General features: G+C 38.4%; 1 protein-coding gene across 36 annotated transcripts in view; it reads left to right on the top strand.

Annotated features, from left to right (window-relative positions):
• Ank2 (ankyrin 2, brain) overlaps positions 1-12,264 on the top strand; it is a 578,741-nt gene that overhangs the window by 319,421 nt on the left and 247,056 nt on the right. The window lies entirely within an intron of this gene.

Raw genomic sequence — 12,264 nt, 5'->3', positions numbered from 1 at the left:
GTCCTAGCATGGGTAGGTGTGGCTGCTTTGAATTAGTGTGTACAAGTAATAGATTTTTGGTATGTAAATTATACATAATTTATGTGGTTTATTACTATGTTTACTATTTTCTTATTTATTTATTTATTTATTTATTTATTATATGTAAATACACTGAAGCTGTCTTCAGACACTCCAGAAGTGAGCATCAGATTTTGTTATGGATGGTTGTGAGCCACCATGTGGTTGCTGGGATTTGAACTCTGGACCTTCAGAAGAGCAGTCAGTGCTCTTACTCACTGAGCCACCTCACCAGCCTGTTTTCTATTTTCTTAAACAAAAGGGAAACAAATACTCAGCTGATTAGTGAGAGCGCATGTTTAGAGCTACCTAATTTTCATATAAGCTCACTTCCAGAAGGGCTATAGAGATGAAATGCTTTCTGTGCTCTGCAGAGGGAATTAACTCTGTTGGAGGGAACATTTGTTTGTTTATTTATTTATTTGAAACAGGGTCTCAAATGTAGTCTGTGTTGACGTTGAGCCTGAGACACACACACCCTACCCCCACCTGCTGCTGGTTCTTAAGTGCTGGGATCACAGTACCACACCCAACTCGGACTGATATTAATTTTATATATCACAAAGAGAAAAATGTAAAAACACATTCAGGAAAAAAAAGAATCAAAACAAAACAAAAAACAAACAGAAAACCTCTGCAGATATTTGAGCACCATCGATTATTTGACTTTCTATGAAGTTAACTTTGCAATCTTGGTAATTGTTTAAAGGAAAAAATACCTATTGATGTTTTAAGCATATGCATATATGCAGGTGTGGATTTGAGCAAAATGATGACTGAAGCACCATATATCTTGTCAGTCAATAAATGTTCACAAGCTGCTGGGCAGGCTCTTTCCAGAATCTACATGTCTATAGTTCCCTATGGGGGAATTTTAAACCAATAAGTGTATTTTTAGAAAAGAAGAACAAAAATCTAATAACTAAAGATTCTGTCTTAGAAAACAAGAAGGAGATCAGTATCAAATTTATAGGAAAAAAAAGGAGAAAATAACCAATTTAGAACAGATAACAATGTAATTGAAAAAAATAAAACAGAAAATGAGACAAAAATGTCAATGAGACAAAAAGCTGGTTATTTGAAAAGATTAATAAAAGTGGTGTGACTCTACCTAGAACAACTAAGAGGAGAAAATGCAAATTGTTAATGTCAGAGATGGGAGAAGAATCATTACTATTGATCTTCTGGTCATTAGAAGCACCATAAATGAATATAGCATCATCAATTATAGGCAGCATAGAGGAAATGCATCAATTCTTTGTAACCACAGCCTACAAACACGCACAGGAAGAGAAACAGTTAATCAGTGAACTTGTGCTTATGAAAGAAGTGGAATCAGTAGCTAATCTCCCAAAAAAGAAAGCATGAAGCCCAGGTGCATCAGACACTTCAGAAGAAATGATACCAATTGTCTGCATCTCATAATAAACATGTGTAAAATAAAATACCCAAAAGTAAACACTTCTTAGCTTACTCTACGAGGATAGTGTTGGCCTAATTATACCAGAAACTTAAGGAGCAAGGAAAGCCAAAGACAACAGTTCTTGTTTAAATGAATGCGAAAACACTCAGCAAAAATTAGCAAGTGGAATACAAGAATGTATAAAAACAGGTTTTTTTTGTACCACTATCAAAATCAATTTATTCTGGTTCAACATTTGAAAATCTTATAATCTACCATATTAGTAGCTTGAAGAAAAATATGCTTTTATGAATAGGTATAAAAATCCTAAGTGGCAAAATCTCTCTCTCTCTCTCTCTCTCTCTCTCTCTCTCTCTCTCTCTCTCCCTCTTTACAGTGGGGTAGTGTTCTCTACTACTTACTTACTATACCCTCAGCTCCTAATACGTACCCCTAGTTATTGAATAAAAATATCATTACAGAAGACTAGGGATAGAGAAGAACTTTTTCAACTTGGAAGATATTGTCTATAAAAAAAAATCCCTATAGTTAACATTACTCATAGTAGCAAGAAACTAGCAGATTTCCCATATGATTGGAAACAAATCAAGACTTTCCCTCCCATTTATATTCCATACCATACTGGCCACTTAGGGAAGCGAAGCAATTCTACATAATCATTTGGTGGATGCATGATGCTATATTTTTGTCAAGGGAAGTCAAAAATTCTAGAAATCAGTGGTGTTGGCTGGATTCCAGAGATACAGGCAAGGTCAGTCTTTTCAGTCATCCACATTACTTTTAGTGTTCTTAGCCATCAAGTCATTCATTCATGCATCTATCTATCTCAGAGGATGACCTTGTAGGCAGAGGGAATCACACAGATAAGTCTTGAAGTTGAGGAAGCCCAAGTGGCTGGTGCATGTCCAGGAGATGCTGGCAAAGACAGACCAGATAGCAAAGATAGTGGAGACTCATGGGAATTGCTTAGGCTATATATATATATATATATATATATATATATATATATATATATGTATGTATGTATATGTATATGTATATGTATATGTATATGTATATGTATATGTATATGTATAATGTATATGTATATATATGAGCTCTATCAACTCTCTTTCTCCCCCCTCTCTCTATATGTCATCTATCTATCTATCTATCTATCTATCTATCTATCTATTATCTATATCTTTAATTTTGCAGTGAGGAGGATGGGATGGAGGGCTGGTGGAGTCCAAGTTGGGCGGTTGACAGGAAGCTGGTGTTTAGAGTGGGGGCAGCAATGGGTGTTGGCTGAAGATAAAGAGGCAGCAAAGATAGGAGACAGTTAAGTAGCAAAATTTACAGTGTTCAGAAAATCATGGACTATGGCTAACCCTGAGGATTTTGCCTGGGCTCTCATTACTGAGATGTGAAGGCTGAAGGATTAACATGCATAGGCACCTGAGGTGTGGAGCTGAGGCTGAGAAGGGAGAGCAGAGCTACTCAGCACAGCTATGCGATTTCAAGTTGTGCAAATAGATGCTACAGCTGGGGAGAACAGAATGTGCGGCGTAGAAGAGATTCTTTCTGTCCACAGTGGCCAGGAGACACACCATGTCAATCACTCATGTAGCATCCTCCACCCAGGCAAAACCAGGTCCTTCCCTGGGCTGGTGAAGAGGATTTTAGAATGAGTCACAGAAAGGCAAAGCTAGTAGGTTTAGACAGATACATAAGAAACACATAATATCTAAATGTATAACAAGTTTGAACACGGAGCCATTGATTTAAAATTAAGAAGAAGTTAAAATTTATGTACGTCTCCTAGAGAGTTTCCGCTCATAAATGACATTGTAAGGCGTTTTTATGAGGTATATTGTTTAGCTTTGGGGATGGGAGGAAAGCTAGAAGTGTTAAGCTCAAAACTATACATATTCATGTCCAAAGAACATCCTTTCGTGACATTTGTTTCTAGGATAAGCAATGATTCTTTAGCAATTTCAGTTTTAATAGTTGTGTTGATGTTTCTGACTCAAGTCATTCTGAATGGTTTCTCTCCCTTCCCATGTCCCTTTAATGTTCCCTGTCTCTCCAGCCTCATCAGGACAGTGCGGCCCATTTGAATTTGGATGAAAAAGAAGAACTTAGCTACAAAGATAAAGTCAGAACATGGGAGTTTTCAGTATCAGAGCTAAGTGAGAGTGTTTCATGAAAGGCAGAATGTCCAACTGTGAAGTGGTTTTGAAGTCATGTACTACAAGGACCGACAAATCTCTCCCGTACCTGGTAGCTAGTCATGTTGACAAGGCATTTCCAGTTGTCTTGGTCCACATAACTGGGCTTGCTGGTTTTCTAGGACACCCCTTCCTATTCCTCTTTGTTGGCGCTGCCCTTGGGTTTCATGGCCTCCTTGTTTCATCCTTCCCTCTAAGGTTTTGTTTTGTTATCACTCTGACTGTGTAGTTATCTCTTCTCTTGAGCTGTGATGGAAGCATTACATAGGGAACAGAATAAACTGGGGAGTAGAAAATAGGAGGAAGAAAAAAGTTACCAAAGGATGGTGTGGAGTTTTTAGTATTCTACACATTGACTTTTGTCCTTATTGAATTTATATATTTACTTTGAAGTAAATATATAAATTTATATATTTACTTTGAAGTAAATATATAAATTTATATATTTTCCTTAGAAAATCAGTATGTATGTATCTAGCTATATACACACACCTATCTATCTATCTATCTATCTATCTATCTATCTATCTATCTATCATCTATCTATCCATCTATTCATTCATTCAGCCATTAATTAAATAATTAATTAATTCATCATTTGTATTTTGAAAACATGGTCTCACTTTGTAGACCAGGCTGGACTGGAACTCTAGATTCCCCTGTGCTTTGATCATAGGTGGGATTCCTCCATGGTGGCTTTTTAAAGACAGGTTCTTGCTCTGAAACCCTAGCTGTTCAGGAGCTCACTGTCCAGAACATAATACTTACTTTTGATGCTATTACTGTTACTATTATTTGCCAAGTTGGACAATGAGCATGGCGTACATTCAGGCTACCAGTGAACTGTATCACAAACCCCCACAATAAATATATTTTTATTATGTTACCTGTTCCATCAAGTTCTCATAGATAACACTCTTTGTTTTGTCTACTTCTGAAGTGGTGAAGTCCCAAAACAGAGCATTTGTTTAATACACAGCAACCATGTGGAATGCAAATATTGTGTATTGGCTTAATTCAAGATGCCTGGGAACTTTCCATCCTTTTTCATTTACTTTATTTTAAAATAAATAACAGTCATGGAAGAAAGGGGCTGGCATGAGATACTAAGAAACAGAGACTTTGATTGATGGCCAGGAACCGAGAGTGATAGGCTTCTTGATACAGAAACATCAACTGTTTTAAAAAATAGACCGCAGATTTCTTTTAAGTGGAAAATGTATTTGGAAATAAGAGAAATGAATGTTAGCGACGTTCTAATGGCAATTTTTCAAAGTAGTCCAAAAAACACTCCAGTGTACGTCACTATGAATTTATTTTAAATGATTAAAGTAATTTAGCATCCTGCTTAGCACTAAGCAAAATTGAGTTAAAATATTGCCTTAGGACTTTTGAGGGAGGTAGAACCCCGAAAATGCATCCCTGAGCAGCATCGCCTGTGCCACTGATGACACATCAATTTAAAACGGAGGCTTTTACCGTCAGGATTTTAACAGTCAGCTGTCTAGAGTTGATAGTGTTGTCCACAGCGGACATTTCCATTAGTCATTTTTCATTGTGAAGCATGAATGCGCATCTAAGTGTTTATTAAGGTATAAAATAAGATTTGGATGTTTAAACTTACATTTCTATTATAATAAAACATTTTGGGTTTTAACCAACTAACTTTGTTCCTTTTTTTCTCCATGTGTCTCATTCTTTTAGGCAGTGTGTTTTAAAGTATAAAATAGTTTCCAGAAACTTAACTAGTTAACCCCGGGAACAGGTCAGAGGATAAACTTGTAGGTTATCATTCACCAGCCTGGCCCTGCAGTCGTAAGCTAAGAGATGTGTTAGTCAGCTTTCTTGTCAATCCCAAGGTAAGGTATGGAGAGGAAAGCTTTATCTGGATTCGTGATACTGGAGGGTTCTGTCTACGAAGTTGGCGCTGTTGCTTTAGGTCTATGGTGAGATGACACATCATGATCTCCTGCGACAGAAGCAGGCTGTTCACTCTGTGGCTGGGAAGCACAGAAGACAGAGGAGCAAGTGTTGTCCTGATAGCTTCTTCAAGGGCATCCCTCATGTATCTTGGCTCAGTTTTGAATATTCCAGCATCTCTCCATAGCACAAGCTGGAGATCAGGTACTCAACAGATGGACTGCTGGGGCCATTTATGACGCTAACGATAGAGCATACAATGCTTAATTAATGCTCTCTGTGGTAAATGCTGTATATAGTCTTTTTTAAGTGGTGTATGTGTGTGTGTGAGACAGACAGAGAGAGAGAGAGAGAGAGAGAGAGAGAGAGAGAGAGAGAGAGAGAGAGTTCAAGGGACATGTAACATTCTCAGGCTGAGAAATAAGGAGCAAATAAATAAAAACAGTTGTTCTTCTAATTTTACAAAGTACCCAGAACCCACATTATCAGAAAGAGATCTCACATTTCTTTGATAAGGAGAAAAGAAAACTGTAAAAATTCAAGTTTGAATATAAACAGAAAGAGATGGCAAAGAGAATAAAACAGAGCAAGCAAGCTATGACTTAAGATGGATAAAGGATAAGGGTAAGGAGCATAATTTTGCCAACAAGTGTAGCACCTCGGGACCCCTCCCGGCAGCATCTATTTACAATTAACAGAAGAAATGAAGCTAGACAGAACCTGTGAACTCAGCCGGTGGGGAGAAATGGTTCCAACAAAGAGATGCTAACACTGTCAGGTGAAGAACTCTAATGCAAGGTTGTCCCAGCTGACGGCCAGAACTTTGAACCCACGGGTGGGCAGGTGGTATCATTGTGTTCGGTTCAGTTATTGGTGGCTGATAAAAACCAAATCCATCCACTGGTGGAAATCTAGGGGATGGTTTTAACCCAGGGTGGGAATTAAGTCTTAACTGCAATGCATAACCCAGTTATTTGAACGTATTCCATGGTGGCTTGGCCCCACATTTTAGAAACTTGGAAAATAATTCCCTACTCATTTAGCAGATTTTCTAAGTGAGTACCATGCAGACCTCTGCTTTGAGAATTAGATAGTTAAAGGGACTAAACCAGGTAAGCCATGTTGATTGGTTTGGGAACGAAGTGCAAAGTAAGGGTTAAAATACTCAAGAAAATAGGTTTGTGAAATAACTATATATATAAAATAAACGTGCCCCAGATTGATTTGTATCACTGGAGATGTTGTCAGGAGCCTTGTTTTCCCACTTGTCTGATATAAGCACCAGGACTCGTGTGTGAGATGATTTATTTGTAGAGAATATTTCCCAACACTTAACATCTTCAGAAATTGTGTCTGTGTATGCAAATTAGGGGTCGAATATTTTTAGGGTAACTCTCCCATGATGTTTGGGCAATTTTTACTCTAAAGGAGTCTGTTCATATTATATTGCATATACATTTTAATGCACATGAAGCCTAATGTTATGTAGATTAGGGTACAGTCTAAGGTTGCATAAACAAGCTCTTTTTAAAATTAGTTGTAAATATTTTGATGTAACCTAAAATGAGGTCAAAGAAACCCTCAGTGGAGACATGACACCCAAGATCCTGTAACTACATGGCTGTGCTTCATTGTGTTTCAATTTCCCTTTTATATTTATATTATATATATGATATATATCATAAAAGAATCCCTTTAAACCTTAGGACACACTTAATTTCTCAAGCAAGATTTTAGAGCAGTTGAATTTTAATACCTTGCATCCAGTAGAGGGCTATCAACCTCTATTAATTTCTAAGAACTCAGTGATAGGCTGTACAGTGTATTCATCAATGTTCAGGTTTGTTTTCATCCAGGCCTTTCTATGAAGTTGGACAATCTGTAACTAAGACTCAGTACTTTTGAGTGGGAAGGAGTCACAAATCCACCTTTCCAGAAAGTTTCCCAACAAGTGGAGGGTATCAGGAACTTTCTGCTCTGATTTATCTAAAATCATCCTTCCAGATTTCATGTGAGCTCCCCTTGGATCAAGCAGTGAGCATTTTTCCTCCAGTCAAAGTCCTAAGGCTGTCCATGCAGACATGCCCATAAAGAGAGCAGTTTCTCCAGCCGGATTTTTATTTCAGCTGTATTTGTGGTTCAAAACACTTTGTGCTTTTGTTGTGATTTGGAGAAAAGCATCACTTTATTTCTAGTGTTATGAGGGGGAAAACATTTGAACTGATGCTCTTCACACTATCTCATAGAAGTCCACATGAAGCCTATGTGAAGGGTCCAGCTTCTGGTCTTTACTAAAACTAGAGGCTTTAGGACCAAGCATAGGAACAAAAAGGAGTTCTAGTTGCCTGATTCTTTGTCACTGTTTATAAAAGACCTTGTTCCAGAACCTTCCACTTGGAATTGCGCCTACTTGGTTGTCAAATGGCAATTGTTCTTTGCTTTGTTTTTGCACTCCAAACAAAGCTCTGTGACGTGACCCTGTATTGTGATTGAGGCTGGCTCTAAATCTCTGGTTCTGGAGCCCCTGATGTGCTGTGTATCTTAGGAGCTCTACTTTGTCAGGGCTGGTTAGTTTGCTTTCTCATTTATGTTCCCCCTGCTGTAAGACTCCTTCCACCATACTATGAGGGCAAGGTTATGGTGGGTTTACTCATTACTGGATAGTTTAAAGCAGCTGACTAACAGTCAGCAGTTTCTATACAAACTATTTTGGACCATGATTCTATCATGTTGCTGGCCCATTCATGGTGGGCTTTCCCCCCTTTTATGTCTCTATAGTCTCTCTCTCTCTTTCTCTCTCTCTCTTGCTCGCTCGCTCGCTCTAGATGTATATGTATACATACATATATGTATGTATATTTTCCCCTCAAACAATAATTGTTGTAGTTCCTACTTGCTGAGTACTTATCACATATACAAAGCATGTCGCTTCTGTTAGTAGACATTATCACCATTAATGGTAAAAGAAATTGAAGCTCACAAAGGACAGGAAATACTCCCAACATAGGGCTCAAGTTGAGATGCAAACTTCAAAGTCAAGACTCCCCATTGTATGAAGAAGCTCCTCATTTCATAATGAAATCAAAACTGTTTTGATCAATTAGTAGAAGGATGATGAAAAGGGAACATTATTAAAAAGATAAATATTTTAAAAAATAACATTATTTCAGGCCTAAGGATGTAGTTCAGTTGGTAGAGGGCTTACCTAGCATACAGAAAGCCCCAGGTTAGATCTCCAGCCATGTAAGATTAGGCACGGCTGTGCACTCTTACAGTGTCAGCACTCAGGGGATACAGACAGGAGGAATACAAGTTCATGATCATTCTAGGCTATGTTGTGAGTTCCAGGCCAGCCTGAGATACATGAGACCCTGTCTCAAAACAAATTACAGCAGTTTGGTTGATATAGTACCCATCCCTAGATCTTCTTGCTAGTTAGTTAGTGATGATTGAGATCAAGATCCTGATAGAAACACCTGATGTTTGAGAGTTTTCTACTGTTTACGGGTGTGGCATTGTCCTCTTTTTAGACAAACAATGACATATGTGTCTTACCTTGCCCCTTTTCTGGTTCATTATCTATTGAATTCAGCAAAAAGTATTAAGATATTTGGAAAATAATCTTATTGTAGAATTTCTGGATCTTTCTAATGGCTCTGCCTCAGTATTTTACAGTTCTATCTATACTCTGATTTCAATAGCATTATTAGGGAACTGAATTTAGTAAGTCCTTTGTATTTATTTTTCATTTGTACATTGATATTGTTTTTTCATGAAAACTTTAGAAACATTTTATTTATCCATGTATTTACATATGTGCACGAATACATGCACGCCTTGGCATATGTATGTAGGTCAGAGGACAAGCTGAGGAATTTGGTCCTCTCCTTCTACAGTCTGGGTCCAGGGATCGACCTGAGGTCAACAGGTTTGACAGCAAGCACCCTTACCTGGGGAGCCATTTTGAAAGCCCTTGAAACAAGAACATTTTTTACAGCTCGTATTTCATTAGATAACAGAAAATATATTTAACTTATGTAATTGAAATAAAAATGCAATGGAGATAAAAAGATTTTAAATAAACATGCCAGTCTCGTGGTAAACTATAACTTAATAGCGGGAGAAAAACACACACATACTATGTAGTAGTTCCCGAGCTTTAAGCTTTTACTGTGTCGACATTAGAGAAAATGGGGACACGTTGTTAGCCTGTTGACAAAGCCTTTGTTCTGTTTTCCTATAAATCTTAGTGGAAAGAGCCAAGTCATTTTCTGTGAAGACAGACTTGAAAGCTATCGTTATCAAAGTAGCTGAAACAGAAAAGGACTATACTGATTTTTTTTTAAAGTTTAGAAGACTAGGGTTTAAACATTGATTAGAGTTTCTACTTAAGGCAATCAAATTTATTTTTATTTTACATATAAAACTTACAGTTTTTGAAAACATTCTATTTTATTTATGTCTATCTATTAGATCTCAGTGAATTTTGAATTCCCAAAGGCTTAATGTCTCAATTTTGTATGAAAATTTATTATGTATACATTTATACTATAGTTAACTACACATAACTATAAATATGCATAGTTACAGGCACCGCTTTATATTGCAGATGTAATTCCTTTTCTCCCATTGGTTTCATATTTACCTTTAGATAAGCTTGAAGTCATTACAGGGCCGGGAACCTATCATAATTTACTTTAAAATATATGAGACGGCAAGATGCGGGCTGGGTGGATACGCAGGTTGGAACATAGATAATTTGGGAGCAAGGCACAGCAAGCTTCCAGTCAAGAGTTGACCTCGGTCCCATTCAACTGTTTACCTTCCCGACTCTACTTTGTTGTCCCTGGGAGAGAAATCAGCTTTCCGGTGGGGGCGGGGCAATGTCCTGCCTTTGTTGGCTTTCTTCTTTTATCTGTTGCTGCTGATTGATAGCAACTGATGGCAAGTCCATAGTAGGCATCTGAACCGCCATGATGGAAAACTGCCACTGGAAGTCCATGGTGGACCACCATCGTGTAACGCCAAAAACTAAGGCTTGTTCGTATGTGCTGCTTTGGAGTCTGGTGAACTGAGAGACCCCTCTATGACCTAATCTGAAGTTCTGAACACTGCACTCCAGCAAACCCGGTGTCTTAAGTGCCTTTTATATCTGAGCCACCAGAACCAGTTCCTGTTCATCTCCATGTAGTGGAGTGCAGCACTCTGCCCACCCATAGTGTTATTTGGCAAAGCTGTCATGTCCTCCTCTAGGCATCTTGGAGAGCCCTCCTGCTCTGCACTGAGAAGTCTTACTCCCATAGCTGGTCCTGTTATTCTCTAGACTACCTGGAGTGGCTTTGGGTTGCATGACATTCGCTTCTCCCAGAGCGTGTGGCTGACGAGCAGCCATCAACAGAAAAGATTTCATTGTGTCCTCATTAAAGCTTTAATTAAGAGGAACAGAGAAGCCTTGCGTAGCAATGCATATTGCTCCCACCGTTCACTTAGTACTTGTGCTGCTTACTCGTTCAGTGATATCATCCTCTCTTCCTATGGAAAGTATGGTGGCTTATGAGAACCAGGGAAGGGAAAAGCACACAAAATCTGTCTGCACATCAAGAGCTGAGACGGCTGAACATCCTCAGTGATTGACGCTACCCTGGGAGTCAGAACTTTGTTCCTTGTGTGATGCCGTCTTGTCTATATTCAAACCCTGGAAGTCTCTGCAGACCCGCCACCCTGCCCTGTCCTGTGGTTTCTAATGTACACCCAGTAGTTTTGCATTCTGATCACTGTACTTGAGGTGCCATTTGAGCTGATAATTTCAGGGGATGGATGATAATAACGCCTTCAGAGCAGATGTGCAGTGACTTGGGTAGGCTTTGTGATTGTTGATCTGCTGGAGGGATGACTTTTTTTTTTTAATTCTTTTCTTGGCCTGAATATTTCCCTTTGTAGTCTCAGATGATTGTAGCCAGGCTTTGTCACTTGACTCTGCACCTTGTGTTGACATTAGCTATCAGCTTCTGCCCTTTTGGCCCAGAGAATGCAGATTTGCTAGGGAAACACACACTGTCTGTGCTTGTTCACTTCTTAGTGGCTTCATTTCCTTTCAGTCTTGCTTAGAAATCCATAATCATCATGTTAGCTATGTAGTTGTTTATATTTCAAGGGGTTGGAGAGATGGCTCAGAGGTGAAGAGAAAACTTGTTGCTTTTCCAGAGGACCCAAGTTCAAATGCCAGCACCCACATCAGGTGGTTAACAAACAGCTGTAATTCCTGCTCAAGAGGAATCTTTTTTTTTTAATTAGGTATTTTCCTCATTTACATTTTCAATGCTATCCCAAAAGTCCCCCATACCCACCCCCCCAATCCCCTACCCACCCACTCGCCCTTTATGCCCTCTTTGGCCTCTGCAGGCATACATGTGTGGTATACATATAAGGTAAAAATAGATTAAAGGCATTATATTTTGTCTATATTTCTAGCTCGTTTAAGTAATAGTAATAGATTGTCTCTGAGTAGCTGGACACACACATGAATGTTAGTGCTTGTGTTTTGATTATTGATCAGAAAGACTCAAAGATGCCTTTCTCATAAAATGTGATTTCCAAAACAGGCATGATTTTTGGTTTTCATAACCATGGGCTATGAGTTCACATAAAATA

Source organism: Mus musculus, chromosome 3 (assembly GCF_000001635.26).
Source record: "Mus musculus strain C57BL/6J chromosome 3, GRCm38.p6 C57BL/6J".
NCBI lineage: Eukaryota > Metazoa > Chordata > Mammalia > Rodentia > Muridae > Mus > Mus musculus.
Note: the sequence above shows the minus strand (reverse complement) of the source record. Positions and strands in the feature narration are given on the sequence as shown.